General features: G+C 45.1%; 1 protein-coding gene across 4 annotated transcripts in view; it reads left to right on the top strand.

Moving 5' to 3' along the window:
• PPFIA4 (PPFI scaffold protein A4) overlaps positions 1-16,553 on the top strand; it is a 3,163,248-nt gene that overhangs the window by 1,852,133 nt on the left and 1,294,562 nt on the right. The window lies entirely within an intron of this gene.

Raw genomic sequence — 16,553 nt, 5'->3', positions numbered from 1 at the left:
AAAATACATATGTTTTCCTTTTCTTCTTCGAGACACACTATGGCTCCTCTTGAGTTATCCCGCTGTGACTATAGACCGGAATATTGTATTAGTGTTGAAACACAAGGTTTTCACGATACTCTTCATTTTGTTGCTATCTTGTAAAATGTGTTTTTCCTACAAAACAGAACTATTTTGAATCAAAACACGTGACAGTGAACAGCTCAAGGGTATCAATGACCTATCGGGCTGTAGCTGTGTTTTGTTATCAGTCCCTTTGGTATACATGCCTATTTAGAATAGCAGTGCACACGGGCACTTTATCTTTTTGTACGTGCATGCATTTTTTAAGCTGGCTATATTAAGATTAACATGTCTTTAATGACCACAATGTTGAATGAAAAAAGACTGTGAGTTAAGCAAGGACAATAGCGTGCTTGGTCTAGGTGAAAAAAAGGCAGACGTTCGCTGAACCACATCATATACAACTGCAATGGTGAAAAGACTCAATCCAAACATGGGGCCAAAGGGGTTTTTGGCATTCTCTTTAAACACTAGGAAATGCAACAGTACACTTGATCTTCCAGCTGCAGATGGTCGTTGTTCGAACCAGCACTGTCTGGTTGGCCGAAGGGTTGCCCCAGCCAGGCAGAAGGCACAGCTCCCATCAAAGGCAGGTGATTGCACACACTGTTCACCTCGTGCTCACCCATGGGTAGCTTGGCACTGAGCAGTCAGGCTTACTTCAGACACAATGTGTAAACCAAGAGCACAGCACACGCACAAAGTAAATATTCCATACGACACAAAAGAGAGACTTCACACAACGTCGAGAAATGTTGTTTACTCACACACATTAAACAATGCAACATAATATCATGGAATCCTGGGCATAAATCACACTTGGCATTATTACTAGCAGTACAAGGCCCAATTTGTGTTGAGCAAATCACGATAATATGCACACATGGGAAAGGTCCTATTCTAATCTTCAACACAGCACCCTTTGCGGTGCAACACATTGTCAGCACCACAGAATCACAATCCTAATAATGCCATTTCACACGGCTATAGGGTACACCCTGGGCTACAATGATATCAGTAATATGCACATACACAGAATTATAATACCTTTAGCAGCACCACTGGCCAAGGCAACACGTGTAAACCCACTGTTGAGAGGTAAAGTGCTTTTGGCATGAGAACAACGTGTACAGCCGACCAGTGTCATGAAGCACAGGCAGCTCACAGACTGTTTCTTCTGCGTATTCACACTCACTTTGCACCCCTATGGGATGCGACAGGTACCTGCCTTGTCTGCATGGGTACTTTCACACACACACGCACACGACACCCTAATGCTGTGCCACTGATACCAAACAGGTCAATAGGTAGCATTCTGCTGACCCCATGGCTCCAATCTCCCGCCACCTTCTAATTCATCCCCACTGTTCCAGACACCATGGATGGAAGTTCACCAGCCCCTCCCTTTGGACATTAGGCCACTCATAGCTGAAGTCACACCTCGTCTGGATCCCTGGAAGGCAGGTGGGGATAGACAGTAAGCATAAACAAGAGGTAGACGTAAACAAAGGGGGTCTTGGTGCCTGCCACTCAGGAAGTTCACCAACAAGTTGTGAAGCAGAAACAGGCCAAGAGAAACAATTTGTTACAAACAGGGGTCCACCATGGTCTTCTGGCACCAGCACAGTTCTGTGAAGTGCAGGGGGGTCACGCAGTCTGTTGACCTGCTCCGAAGCCTCCTTGGAAGCATCCCTCCAACCTAGTAAACTCCTCTCACTCCTACCTGGCCCCACAAAGTGTTCGTGATGGCCAGTTGGGGAGAAGGCAGTTGGTTCACCATGATGTGGCCAGTAAGGGAACAAGCAGTGAATGGGGAACAAAACACAGGGGACCTGTTGGCTTGAGGAGGCACCCCATCTGGTACATATTGATCCTGGTTGTGTCCCGGCAATCCAGGCACAGGGTCTGGTGCACAAAGAGGGGAGTCGCACCAGACACTTCAGGTTACACAAAGTAGAGCTGCAATTCCGCACCTCCCTAGAAATGAGTCACTATGTCTGGTACACCTTGATGTTGATTACACCAGACAATTCCGGTCTCACACACATGCGCAAGTTCAGCAATGCCTCACAAGGTAGAATGAGACTCTGCAATGGTTGCATTCCCCACCTCCGAGGGTTGCAACCTGTGAATCGGACACCACACAAAATGAGCATGCAGTTGGCGTGGCGCATGAGAGAAATGCGACACAGTCGATAAAGCGGATCCTGCAACTGGTAAATCCGCTCCCCACCAACATGATGCTTATGCGTGCTGAGGTCCCTGCAGTACAGGAACCACTCCGCCGTAGATGCAGACAACTTCTTGAGCTCCGTACTAGGCACTTCGTTCTCCAGGCACGATTCTATAGTTTCAAGCTTACAATGGTCTGTCTAACAGGTGATGTGGGCACTTAGAGGGAAACACTCTCCAGATGTCACCATTAGATGGTGTGGGCCCCTTGTAGGAGATCTTTGATATCCCCGAGAACTCTGAGAGAACAGGAGACCAGCCAACTGGTCCTTGGGATCCCACTTCAGGGTGCCACACATCAGCAGTTTGTTGGCAGCGGCCGGCCACTATTCAGGAAGGCACACCGTCCTTTCCATGGGCAGTGATCCTCCATGTACACAACAGAGTCCTCTGGCAGTGTGCATCACGCAGACCAGGTTCTCTGGTCTGGCGCCCTCACAAGCAGATCTCTCCTCTCTTTGGGGTAGCACTGACTAGTCATACCCTATTGGACCTTTGAAGTTGGGGGAAGGTTCAAAGGGCATTCCTTTGAACCACAGATGTGTATCCTAAATTTCCCGCAGTACAGTGGGAAAGGGACCGGAGCCTTAGGGCTCCACACGAGAACCAGCAAAACAAGAGAGGAAAAAGCAAGGGAAATGCTACCTGACAAGCATCAGGTCCAACAGTCATGGACTTCTAATGAATCATTCCAATAGCAAGGTGTTTTATGCATACACATATGTGTTGTTATGCTTTACATAGTAGCTGCTCATAAATACGAAGTGTACCTTCTGAATAAGAGTACTATAGGTACTCAAAATGCATGGGAGATGTATACATGTTTGTGGACATCACAATGGTCTGAGATGTAAAATAATGGATGTCATTCACAATGGACATTAAACCTGCGTTTTGGAAACATTTGTTACTAAACACCGGTTGATGACTTGTGTTAGAAATGCACTAGCGCGACGATTTGGATAAACTGCTCTGAACTGCAGTAATAGTCACTGTGCCCAAGGTAACACTGCAACACTGCTTCTGTGGGGCATCTTTCTAGCAATCTGAGACTGCAATCCGCATTCTCAGCTGCATAAGCCATACCACGCTGAAGTACAAGACTTGGTATTTCACTTTAGAAATCATTTAGTGTCCTGTAGATCCTGTAGGATTATCAGGTCATATGTTGGGGCGCAGGGCCAAACGGTTTTTGTAAATATCTGAAGGCGAAATTGCAGAACCCAATGTGTTTGCAGTAGCTGTGTCATGTTTACAAGGACACGCTGTAGCTGATTCAAGTTCCATGTGAGCATCACAGATTTAATTGCAGATTTCAGAAGGTACATGTGCACCTTAAGAGTGTGTTTGTGACTGCACCGAGGATACTTGTGACGCTGTGAATTTGAAAATGTCACTGATCTGGCACTAGATCATACTTCAGAACATGAAAACGTGTGAAATTATGAGTGGGAACAAGAGATGGTATTACATTACTGAACGAGGATTTCACGAATAAACTGTGTCCTAGACAAGAAAAGATAAGGACGGAGTGATGTAGAAATAAAAGTTAGAGCTTACCAGAAAAACATGAAGAACATGGAGAGATATTTATATCAGCTTTAAGGCATGGACCCACGTGGAGGAGTACATTGTGGAGAAAAGAACAGATGCCATAGGAAGGACGGAGGATAAGGTAACATGCAAAAAGTTTGATTTCAGTTCATGCCTTCTTTAGGGGGGGGGGGGGAAGTTCTACAGTTTGTTGGGAGAATTTGTTGAGACATTTATATCTAGCTTTGGGTAGCTGAAAGAACACCAGGACCATGTGAAGTTACAAGAGTGCTCTACAGGTGAGGTACCAGGCATCCTATTTTCTTTTCTTCACAGAATAGAGTTATTTATCTTACAATGTTATGACATGGCCATCATATTTTGAAATGTGTGAGTTTATAACACACAGTAAACTCTTTCTGTTATTATACTATAATCTTATAAGATATAAAACATGTTTTACACAGGACAACCAAGATACAGTATTAGTATATTCTGAATAGGCTGAAAAAGGGTGTCAGTGGCTAGCAGAGGAAGAAAGCAGTGTGAAGGGAGAACAGGAGTGATCAGAAGTGATCAGACTGAGAAACTCTGAAGACCACTAGCCCTCCCACAGACATTAGTAATAGTTAATTCACAATTACATCTTTCAGACTTGAAACATTTTCAAATCTAATTATTTATAACAAAATCGTTATTATTCGTTTAGCTGATACTATTAATAAGTATTAACAATGCCAACAGGTCTGGCTTGTTTTAGGTGTATGTTCATTTTCTTGTGATATGTCTAGATATAATTATAGAATGCTCACGGAGGAGCACTCAAATACGTAGTTACTACTTTGATTTATTTGCGAGAAAGTACCACTCAGAGAGTTATACATTTGACAGACCAATGTCTCTAATATGCACGCTGAAACCACAGAAATGTCTCACATATGCAATCTGAAAACTTGGCAGCTATGACTGTTCACATCACATTCCCTGCCAAGCAGGGTGAAGATAAACAGGTTTAAGCCCAACAAATTCCAGTAACATGGTCTCTTCCATGGCAGCCTGGCTTCCGCTCAGTAGTCACCCAGTAGAAATAATCACGTTTAAGCCGCTACAGCATGATATATCAGCTTTTTTCCCCACCCTGTAGTCTGCCAGTTTGTCTTTTAGGCTGGCATAGTTGCAGGTACAATGCCTCACTTTCGGCACTTTGTGCAGTCCCGTCATCAGGTTATGTTTCCTGCTGGTGGCGGGTCCAATAAAGGTGAGGTACGTTGCCTCATTAATGAAAATGCATGTGAGCAGCTGTCTGCTAGGCCATTTGGAAATTTCAAATGCCGCCTTTGAGTGAGGCAGCCTGCTCAGCATCAGAAGGCACATTAGACAAACACTGAGGTCCCCGAGAAATGTACTCAATGCCGATGCTATCCTTCATGTAAAGAGAGGCATTAGGATTCTGAGGTATGTCGTGCCACAGTTGCCCTGTGTACGAACATGTATTCAAATTGTGTACTTGCCATGCTCAGGGGTGGCAGTTTTGAGGAAAGTTGATTATTCCTGTTGTCCCAGAGGAAGCATATACACAAACACTCATGGGCACATACACTTTACCGTGAATCCATGACCATCTGCCACTATCTTGAAAAAATAATCTAAAAAATAAATTGCTGAATTTTGAAACTGGCCCTTTCTGCAGGGTTATCCTCAGACTTTTTACGTCTTCACTTCTCTGTTTTCTGAACCCGTTTTTGTTGGCTTTTAGGGCTCGGCCGTTTTACAACTGCTAACCAGGGCTAAATAACTTGTGCTCTCTCCCCTAAACATAATAAAATTGGCTTACACCCAACTGGCACATTTAATTTACTTGTAAGTCCCTAGTAAAGTTGTACCACATGTGCCCACGACCTGCAAATGAAATGCTACTAGTGGGCCTGCAGCACTTATTGTGCCACCCACTTAAGTAACCCTTTAAAATATGTCTCAGGGCTGCCATTGCAGTCTGTATGTGCAGTTTTAAATTGCATTTTCAACCCGGCAAAATGAACCTTTTTGCCAGACCCAAACCTTCCTTTTTAATACATACAAGTCACCTCTAGGGTAGGCCCTACACAGCTCAGAGGGCACGGAGCAGTGTATTTAAAAAGTTGGACATATAATTGTTTTACATGTGCTGGTAGTAAAAAACTCTTAACTTACTTTTGCACTACTGCAAATTCTATCTCTCCCATAGGATAACATTGGAGTTACCTTACTACATTTAATAAGCTGTAACTTCCAATTGGGAGCATGTGAACAGGCCAAGTTTGGCGTCTAAAGAATTGTAATCAAAAGCGCTCTTTAATGGTAAAGTTGGATTTTTTATCATAATTCTAAAAATGCCACTTGACGCATCCTTGACACGGGACTCCACAACTCTTCGCAACTAGAATTTAAGGTACTATTCTTCAGCTGGCCTAACTGGGTTCCTGTAGCCTGCACATGCTGCATCACGGTTGGCCTGAACTTATGACTTAGTCCTGGTCTTGTGCGACCAGATATCCACAGTTAGCGCTTTGTGCTTTTTGGCACTATCTTCACTGTAATCTTTAAAATTGCATATCTCCGGTTCTACTGATTGGAGCTTTGCCGTTTTGGTCTTGATTTATTTATTAAAATGTACTCACTGTTTTCTAAACTGGTGTGGGATTTTTCTTGTGTTGTGGTTTCACTTTATTGCTGTTTGAAGTGTTGCACAAATATTTTGCACATGTTCTTTAAGTTAATGCTGACTGCTCTGTCCCAAGCTACCAGAGGGTTGAGCACAGGTTAATTTGGGGTTTGCTTGTGCCTCACCCTGAACAGGGTTGTGGTTCTAGCTTGAGTAGGGTTTCACCTCTCTCTACAAGTAACTCAGTTTAAGAATGTATCTAAGTTGCAAACTGAATTCATCCTAGGGACTTGGAATAAGTACTTAAGATAATGGTCTATCAGCTGTTGTTGGGTTTCGTCCTGGAACCATGCTTTCACTTTTTTCTGTACATGGTTGCTACACATTTAACATGTCTATGCTGATGACATTTATAAGTTTCCTGTGTCTTTTGTATTACTCTTTATCATTTCGCTGGCACATCATGCTTTGGTTCTGGTTAATTTTCTTACTGCTTAATGTCATTAGTTTCTACTGCCCCTCATTCTCTAACTGTTACTCATTCCACCTACTAGTTTTCTCTGCATGTATGTATAACTATGCACAGCGGGTGAAGTAAGTAATGTTGAGAATTATGTAAATCTTTCAGATAAAAAATGAATATCATCGAGTTGGGGTTGCCAGCCTGTGGCAGTAACTTTCTTAGAGTCCAACCTATTCTAAATACTCCTAGCTTCTGCAGATAAGGAAATTAAGGCATAGTAATATCACTAGGGTAACACGTTTTTATTGACTAGAGATAGAGGTGGGCAAGCCAGCTCCGAGCCAGTGGTCTGTCTTAGTTTTTAGAGGCCATGCATGATCCGAACTCTGAAAATATTTGCCATGAAATCATGCAATTAACATCATGTAAAATATGATAACGTCTCTTGAAAATTCACTCAAATGTATTTCTTTAACATGTGGAAGCTTTGACATCAATACATCTCATTATAGTAGCTGCACTGAGAAGTACTTATTAAAAGAGATAGTTTTTAAACATGAACTTAAAACCATTACTATCCCTGTCCCACCTTGGGAAAAAGCCATTAGTGAACTAAGAGGCAATATAATTTTTCATGTGAACCCTGTATGTGGCCCATGGTCTTAGCAACTTCTAGTCTATTTAGTCACTATAGATTTTTGTACAGCTGGTATTCTGAACTCATGTATTCGAAGGGGCTCTCATATGAAATGGTGAAAAAAAGCAGTATCAGTAAAATAAAATATTTCACACACATCTCACAATTCGGTTATGCGTGGAAACTGTGAGTTATCCAGTTTTTCTGGTTTTACTCTGTGTAAATCAGCCACCACACGGGTATCTACTTCTCAGTCCTGTTTAACTAAAATGTTGATGCTTTGTTTTTACCTCTTTGTGAATGAAACATAGAGTGAGGGTCACAGACAGAAGCCGCATGAATGCTCAGCTTGTTATGGACTTGAGGTTCTAATGATACCTTGCACTGAGCCAGAGACAGCTTTCAGTGACACTCTCACCTCTAAGGAGAGAAACATAAGAATGCAGGACGCTGAGTTCCAAGGTCATTGTTTTTGCCTTGTTTCCTTCCCATTCTCTCTCCCATTTCCTAAAAATGGGTGATTTTTCCCATCATATATCAGAACAGGAAGTGACACAGTGCTCAGCCAGGGGCTGGAGGGGTGGGCATGTTCTCCATGCAGGCTGCATTACAGCCTGCATGAAGAATGGGGAAAGTATGCATGACTGGTTTGAGTGGCCCAAGAGGGCCGACCAAACAGTCATTGCGCACTTTGGAGTGGGGAAACCACTCCTCCCCTGTCCTCCTCCGAGAGCAGAGCAGCCATGCCCACCCGCAAAGCAGCAGGACACGAAGCATAAATTGATAACAACGCTAAGTTATTATCATTTTATGCTCCTACTTGCCACTGCTTAGAAGCAGTGGGGCGATGCTCCTCGCCATAGCGGAGGAGCCGCCACTGGGTCTTCAAACTGCAGGCTGGCCTCTCCTTGGCAGAGGCAGGGCTTAATTGATCTTATGAGGCGTGCCAGGCTCCAGACAAGTGGAGCATTTGTTGTGAACCTGGTGGCAGAGACACACACCATTCTTAAAACAGTGCTCTGTTTTTAGTGAAAGAAATCATTGTAGCAGTCAGCCAATCCCTAACGTAGCATCGGTAACGTTTTTTTGTTACTTACGTCCTAGCTGGGAGTAGGCATCAAAATAAATAATTCTCAAATTCCCGTCCCCCATACTTCTGATAAAGGATCACAGTGTGGATACTCACTCTTTTATGCAGACCTGTCTGCCAATAAAAAGTCCGAAATCCTGTCTTTGATTCCATTTTTGAAAAGGATACCTGAACATAAATGCTTGTTGAATATGTTCAAAACTGCCAATAGTATAGGATAACTGTGAGAAACTAGATTTACTGCTCTGGCCCTAAGACCTTCATCACCAGCACCCCCACTTTAAAATGTCACAAGCCGCCACTGGATTGGACAACCATTTCGTTGAAGGGACAGACAGCAGAACAAGAGGCGTCGCGAGACCCAGGTCAGGATATAAGGATCACGAGCCAAGGAGGAACAGGCAGCCTGTCACTAAACACTTGACAGCAGTGGTGGCAGGCGTGGCAGGGTGGGAGTGTGCCGCAGGGGGGAAGTTGCGCAGGGGAATTCACGCAGGGGGAGGGGGGCTTGAATGCCCACCATTAAAAAAAGAAAACTTACCTTGAGCCGGTCCTGCATCTCTGCTCCTGCTCTCCGCTGAACAGGAAGCACAGCTAGGCCCCTCTGACCAATCACAACGCTGTACTTAACCAGGGGCTGGAGGGGTGGGCATGATCTCCATGCGCGCTGTAATGCAGCCTGCATGGAGAACGGTGAAAGTGTGCATGACTGTTTTGGGCGGCACGAGAGGCCTGACCAAACACTTATGGCGCACTTGGGAGTGGGCAAACCTCCCAGAGAACAGCAGCCACGCCCACCCACCCCACCGCAAAGCAGCAAGAAGAATAAAATGCTAATAACGCAAAGTTATTATCATTTTATGTTTCGTGCTTTGCTCTGCTCAAAGGCAGTAGGGTGACGCCCTGCCACCACTGCAGCCAGGTGAGGGGCGCTGCTCTATTACTGAGCTCTGAGGGGACACTGCCAGGCGGTGCTCACTCTCTCTCTTCTGGGGGAGTGCTGCTCCTTTAAAATGCAGCTCGCGGAAGGACGCTAGTGGTGATCCCAGGAGAAGCCAGTCTTGCTGATCCTGCACGGTTTAATAAAAGCAGGAGTCCCATCTTATAACGTTCCCACAGATACGCACAAACGCCGCGCGACTTTACGCGCCATGTTGACAAAAGGCAAAACCTGCAAGAAATTGTAGGGTTCAGTGGCTACCTTGGGGACTAGCGTTTTGAATGCCACTGCCTGAAACCAGCGCTGTCTCGCCCTTCCAAAGATTAAAAGACACTCAATTTTTATTTGAAGTGATATCTTTCTTATTCATTTATGTTCTAGCTACAGGCTACTAGTGTAATTACTGTTTTTAAAAAACACAGGTTCCAGAGGAGAGTGTTGTGAAAATTAATAGTGCGCGATGTTGGGAAAGACAGTGTTACGGTTACATATGTCGGCATACTTTAAACGTACAAAGGGAACGCCAGAAATCCTTAAATGCATATAGACAGGCAGGCAAAGGGAGAAGCCTTTTTAGAAGTACAGCGAGAACTGTATACGTTATTTGCTTTTAGCGGATCTAAGATGGAGGAGAGAGGGTACTGGGTGCAAAAAAAGTGCTGCTCTTCCAACAAATGACTATTAGTCATGCCACCTGTGTTCTCCAGTAGCCAGCTCTGTGGCACCGTAGGTTCTGACAGTACACAGGAGTATTGTGGCAAAACAGGTATTTGTTGTTTAGCAATTCATTCAGTTTAAGCGCCAGAGTGGCAAAACAACTTATCACTGCTTACCTACTGTTTAAGTACCAAAATAGTGCGATTTTCTGGGCTACAAAAGAGAAATAAGGCAGAACACATGGTTGTCGTTTTTTCATTGTACCAGTGGAACAAGTAATACACAAAGTAGTTTTATCATTCAGTGCTTTTGCATTGAAGACGGTTATGCTACTTTTGCTAGACCCAGGCTTAGGTTGGCAGCAGAATAAGGTTCACAAGCATTTTGCTGCTGAACTATACTGATTTGAAGAGGCAGGACACAGTAATGCTAATCCCATACATTAGAAGTACTGGTATAATGCCTCTAGATAGACACCATCTTGGAGAAAATCAAACATGGCATACTTTAAAGCAAATTCTACATGCGTCTTACAATGCACCCTGAGAAACTGATCATAGATGCACTTGCTTCAGTTGGGAGAGGCGCACCTCTGTTTAGACATACAATATATATTGGTGCTTCACATAGCTAAGCTATCTCTCAGTCTACCCTTAGGTCAGGTGCAAGACACCTGAGCTATCCCTCCATTAGGTCGGAGGAGCGCGGCCCCCCATGCCACCAGCCGCAAATAAACCATAATAAAACGGGTTTCTAACCCGTTTTGTTACCGTTTTATTTTAATCCCCCAAAACTCTGATGAGTCTTGGGGGCGGGTCCAGGTGGATGACTCTGGTGGGGGAGTGCTAGTGCACTCCCTTGTCCCTTCACTGCGTATGAGGTGTTTGGTCATCCGTTTCAGGCCGACCAAACACCGCATGCGCAGTGAAGTTTTCTCCAGCCCCGGCTGCGTTGCTGGGGCTGGAGAACGCAGGCACAGGCTCCCAGTCTGCCTGGGAGCGCAAAGTTGTAGCGCTCAGGCCAATCCTGACGCTGCTTTCCTGCAGCATCATGATTGGCTGCAGTGCAGTCTGGGAGCCGTTCCCAGAAGCAGGAAGAGCGGGATGGATCAAACGGCAGATGCGGCGGTGATCAGGTAATTTTGCTGTTGTTGTTTTTTAAAAAATGTTGTCCCCCCCTCCAGCCTCTGGCCCGCCCAACACTTTGGCAGGGTATGGGCCATGATTGCACCCCTCAGATGAGAATGCTCCATCTCCAAAGGATATGACCCACAATCCATCAATTCTTTGAGATTTCTTCTCAAATGTGCCACTAGCCCTGCATTTAGTGCCTGAGGGCACTCACTAAATATATTGTAAACCTATCAATCAGTCAATCATTCAATCCGGATTTGTATAGCGCTGCTTATCACCGGTGAGGGTATCCAGGCATGGGAGGAGCTTCTGCTGAGGTGTTTAGTTGAAGAGCCAGGTTTTCAGGCCTTTCCTGAATTCTTGTATGGTGGGGGCTGTTCATAGGTGCTGTTCATAGGTGAAGGGGGAGGCTGTTCCAGGACTTGGTGGCCAGGTGAGAGAAAGAGCGGCCACCACTCCTGCTCCTGTGGATGTGAGGCGTGTGTTCCATAGAAAGGGATGCAGAGCGTAGTTGTCTGTTGGTCTTGTGGTTGAGTTATGCTGATCCTATGATGTGAAGCGGCTTGTAGGCATGGATGATCATCTTGAACTGGCACGGTTTGCTGACAAGGAGCCAGTGCCTTGAGGTGGTGGGTGATGTGGGTTGATCTCAGGAGGTTGAGGACAAGCCTGACTGCAGTGTTCTGGATAGTCTGGAGTCTGTTGAGTAGTTGTGAGGTGATCCCCGCATAGAGGGCATTGCCATAGTCCGTTGGCTCGTGATGAGGGCCTGGTGCTGGTGGGAAGCCATTTGAAGACTTTCTTAAGGGTGGACAGGGTTGCTTCCTCATCGTGAGCCCACTGTAGAGTATGATGCCAAATTTCCTTGCATGTTCTGTGTGTGCGGGCTGAGTTCTGCTGGCCACCAGAAGTCTTCTCATGGGGAGGTGTTGCTCCCGAATATGAGTCTCTGTTTTCTCGGTGTTTAGTTTGAGGCATCTATTTGCTACCAGTTTGCACTGGCCAGGCATCTGTGGAAGGTTTCTAAGCTGTTGGTGGGGTCTGAAGATGGAGAGGATGAGCTGGGTGTCATCAGCGTTGGAGATGATGCTCATACCGTGGGATCTGACCAAGGTGGCCAAAGGGGCCATGTAGATGTTGAATAGGGTCAGGCTTAGTGAGGATCCTTGTGGGACACTGCATATGATGTTCCTTGGGCCTGAGGTGTGTGGCAGTAGGCAGGCACTTTGGGTTCTTCTGGAGAGGAAATATGTGATCCAGTTGAGAGCATTACCCTGGATTCCCATTTGGTGAAATTCGTATAGGAGTGTGTAGTGGGACACAGTGTCAAAGGCAGCATAGAGGTCGATGAGAATCATGTCAGCTGTTTCTCCCTTATCTAGGAGAGCCCTGATGTTATCCGTTGCTGTGATGAGGGCGGTTTTGATGTTGTGATTTGGGTCCAGTAGGTTGTTGGTTTCTAGGTGAGTGGTGAGTTTGAGGTTTATTGCCTTTTCCAGAACTTTCGCTGGAAGTTCGATGTTAGTTTTTTAGGTCTTTAGGGTCTGCCCTGGGTTTGGTTGTGTTGGTGTCATTGGGGTCATCCAGGTGAAAGTTACGGTCCCCAAGTGAGAGGGAGTCCTTAGAATTGATGACTAGCGGGGTGATGAAATCGAAAATGGCCTTGCAGTAGGTGGGGTGGGGTCCTGGGGGTCTGTATCCAAGGGTGCCTTTGACTGTTGTCTTGCTGTCTGTGTTGATTGGAAAGTTGAGGTGTTCCATGATGAGGGTGGTGCAGTCGGTGGTGTCTGTGCTATTGAGGGAGTCCTTTGGGATGATGGCTGTTCCACCTCCCTGTTTGTTGATGTGATCCCGGTGGATTATCTTGTAGCCGTTATGTGTGGCAGTGGCAATGTCGAGTGTCGATTGTGGGTTGAGCAATATTTCTGTGAGTTAGATGATATCTAGCGTGAGAGACGTGATAGTTTCCCAGATTTTGATGGAGTGCTTGTGGAGTGATCTGGTCCCGATTAGGTGGTAGTGGAGCTGTTCTGTGGTGGTGGAGGTGGGCGGGCGTTCCAGAGCAGTGAGCTTGGCATTGCATTAGAAGAGGCAATAGCAGCAGGAGTAAGGTCCTGCTGTGGATCGGGGGGATGCGAGGCTGCAGTTGTTGTTGCGTTGCCCGGAGTTTGAGACTAGAAGATCAGTGCTGGTGTATGTGTGGATGAGTGTGGGTCCAGGGGTCAGAGCGCGGGGCACGGTCCAGGTGCAGGTGGGCACGCATCTGGCATGCTAGCAGCATGCCTGCTGCATGGCAGTGCGCCAGCGCTGCAGCATCCATTAAGTAGGTTACTCAGGAGGCAGGCGGGGTCAACACGAAGTGGGAGGGAGAGGGGGGCATGATGGACTGCCTGGGAGGAAAAGAAGTAGAAAAATGAGAGATTGATGGGGAGAGAGAATGATTAGCGGAGCCTGTAGGAGAAAGCTGAGTTTAGTGGAAGTTAAAAAAGTGGTTAAAGGCTTGAAAAAGCTAATTTAGTGGGGTAGCAAAACGTTTGATGGAGAGAAGGCGAACAGGTTATAAATGAATGATAAAAATTGTAACGCTGTGTAGACAGGCGGGAGAGAACATGCTAGAATCGATGGGTTTCACGGAGGCAAAAGCGAGTTGAAGACATAGGAAACAAGCATTTGCAATGCAATAGGTCTCGCATTTGCAAGAGTTTGAGCTATTGGCATTGTAAATGACAATGCCTTATATTGAGCTGTTTTGATAATTAACACATAAATAAAAGGCATTGTCACTTACAATGCCAATAGCTCAAGCTCTTGTAAATGTGTTACTGCAAACCCTCACAAAAAAAGAGCATGCATTATGATATAGGAGACCGTCACAGACAAACAGCCTGGTACAGAACATCTGCTCACAGAAACAACATACAGCATGTTATAGGACAGGGTGATAGAGAAGACCCTCCCACACAAACAGCACACAACATGCGATAAGAAACTCATACACAAAGAGAATAGTGTATGGTACAGTAGATCTTCACTCACAAACAGCATACCACATGATATAGGAGACCCTCACAGACAAATAGCATACAGCACATTACAGGACAGCCTCACACAACCGTATGGTACAGAACAACCATATACACAAATAGCATACAGTATGCTACAGGACAACCACATACACAAATAGCATACAGTATGGTACAGGATAACCCCACACGCAAACAGCATCCAGTGTAGTACAAGAAATTCTCACAGAAAAAAAAAGATGGCAGCAAACCCTCACACACAAACAGCATGATATAAGAGACCATCACAAACAAACAGCATGGTACAGAATATCCACAATCAGAAACAGCACACAGAATGTTACAGGACAGGGTGATACAGTAGAACCTCACACACAAACAGCACACAGCATGGTACAAGAGACCCTCATAAATAAAGAGAATATTGTATGGTAAAGTAAATATACACAGCAAACAAATGGCATCCTGTGATAAAGAGAATGATAAACAATACGAAAATATCTTCAAATGTCACCATTGACAAAGAAGTAAATATAATGCAGTGAGTCGCATGAAATGCAAAGGAAGAATTCAAATAGACTAAAGATTGAATTGTTACAATCTCTACCACACTTGCACCCTATAATTTCGTGCAAAACAACATCCTGGAGTTAGATGCAACAAGAATCACCGAAACTACACAAAATGAAAAATGCCATAGACTAGTTGGATTGCATGACAAAAACCAATTGCATCCTTAACTGGGTTGAAAACACACCCAGAAGCCGCTGACACCATTCAATGGGACTCAAACTTGCTAACATACACTATGGCATTTATTAGACAGCGACTGCACATTTAAGGAGACAACGGTTGAGTGATGGTCATGGATACTGTAATGAAGGTACTTGCACTTGATTGCAGGGTTATCTGAGAGGTAACAATCATATTATAGGATATCTCTACACTTCGCACCAGAGATAGCATCTAACAGTAGCGGGACTTTTCAGCTGAGCTTCTGGCCACGTAAAGGGACAGTGCAGTGACACTTCAGCTATAAAGGAATAGTGACTTTTCAGCGGGGTTCTAAACACAGTGAAATAGCGCAGGTGTTAGTGAGTACACAATGAGCAGAACCGATAGCTTTTATTTAAAGTTTTGCCATCACGCCCCATTTAAGTATGTCATTTGGCAAATTGACCCCAAACCGTTTTGAGGAGCCAGTGTATGTGTCACAAACACAGGGAAACATTTGGACTTGTGTTGGTATCTGTCTGCATTTCAAACTCCGGTGATGTGGCATATATGCCGCTAATATATGGCAGAGACATGAACCCGACACACTGTTCTTAGGAGACAACATTAGAAAGTGCACATTGGAGGCCGAGATGGAGGATAACGGTGTCATGAGGGAGAGCAGGCATCTCCATCGCCAATCCAAGGAGTGCAGCTGTGACTGCAGGCAGGATTAAGGTGGGGGTACAAGAGTTAGGAGGGGTTTAAACAAACTGAAGTGGAGGTACCAGGCTCCCTCCATCAGTGAACATGCAGAAAGGAGCGGCCTCTGTTTACCTGGCTCCGTTTCTTCTGTCTTTGCTGCTCCGCCATCTTTTTTAACTTCTGTCTGGTGTGTGATGTGGATCTGACACGAAGAGGAGGGCGGGCGCACGTTTTGCAAGAGGTCTGCTGCAACAATCATAAATAGCGGCAAAGTCTTCAGGTAGAGAAGTGGCTGTGTGACGTCAACCATGGTGACACCCCCGTCGCCCCCAATGAACTGCCCATATTTCATTGTACTGATGAGGAAGAATGCTCCCTTTAACAGCTGATAGAGTGCAGCCGGAGCAGAACTGGAGGAATGCCATTGGGACCGGAAGTGGGATTGCCGTAAAATCAGAAGTGGGACACGAAAAACAATGCTTTCATAGGGTACCAAACCGCTACTTTGTGCCATATATGCATACCCACAATCCTTTACACTACACGGAATACTTGTTTTATGTTCATTTCATTACGTTTACAGTTTTTAATTATAGTTAAATGCACACCGGTCCACATACTCTTCCACATTGCGTCTATTTTACAAAACGAAACCTAATATTCCTAAGAAAAAATAAATAAAGAGCAAGCCTTTGAAGAACCAGAACCAATTGGACCTGGCG

Source organism: Triturus cristatus, chromosome 1_2 (genome assembly GCF_964204655.1).
Source record: "Triturus cristatus chromosome 1_2, aTriCri1.1, whole genome shotgun sequence".
In the NCBI taxonomy this organism is placed as follows: Eukaryota; Metazoa; Chordata; class Amphibia; order Caudata; family Salamandridae; genus Triturus; species Triturus cristatus.
The sequence above is the reverse complement of the archived record's forward strand: the minus strand, read 5'-3'. Positions and strand labels throughout refer to the sequence as shown.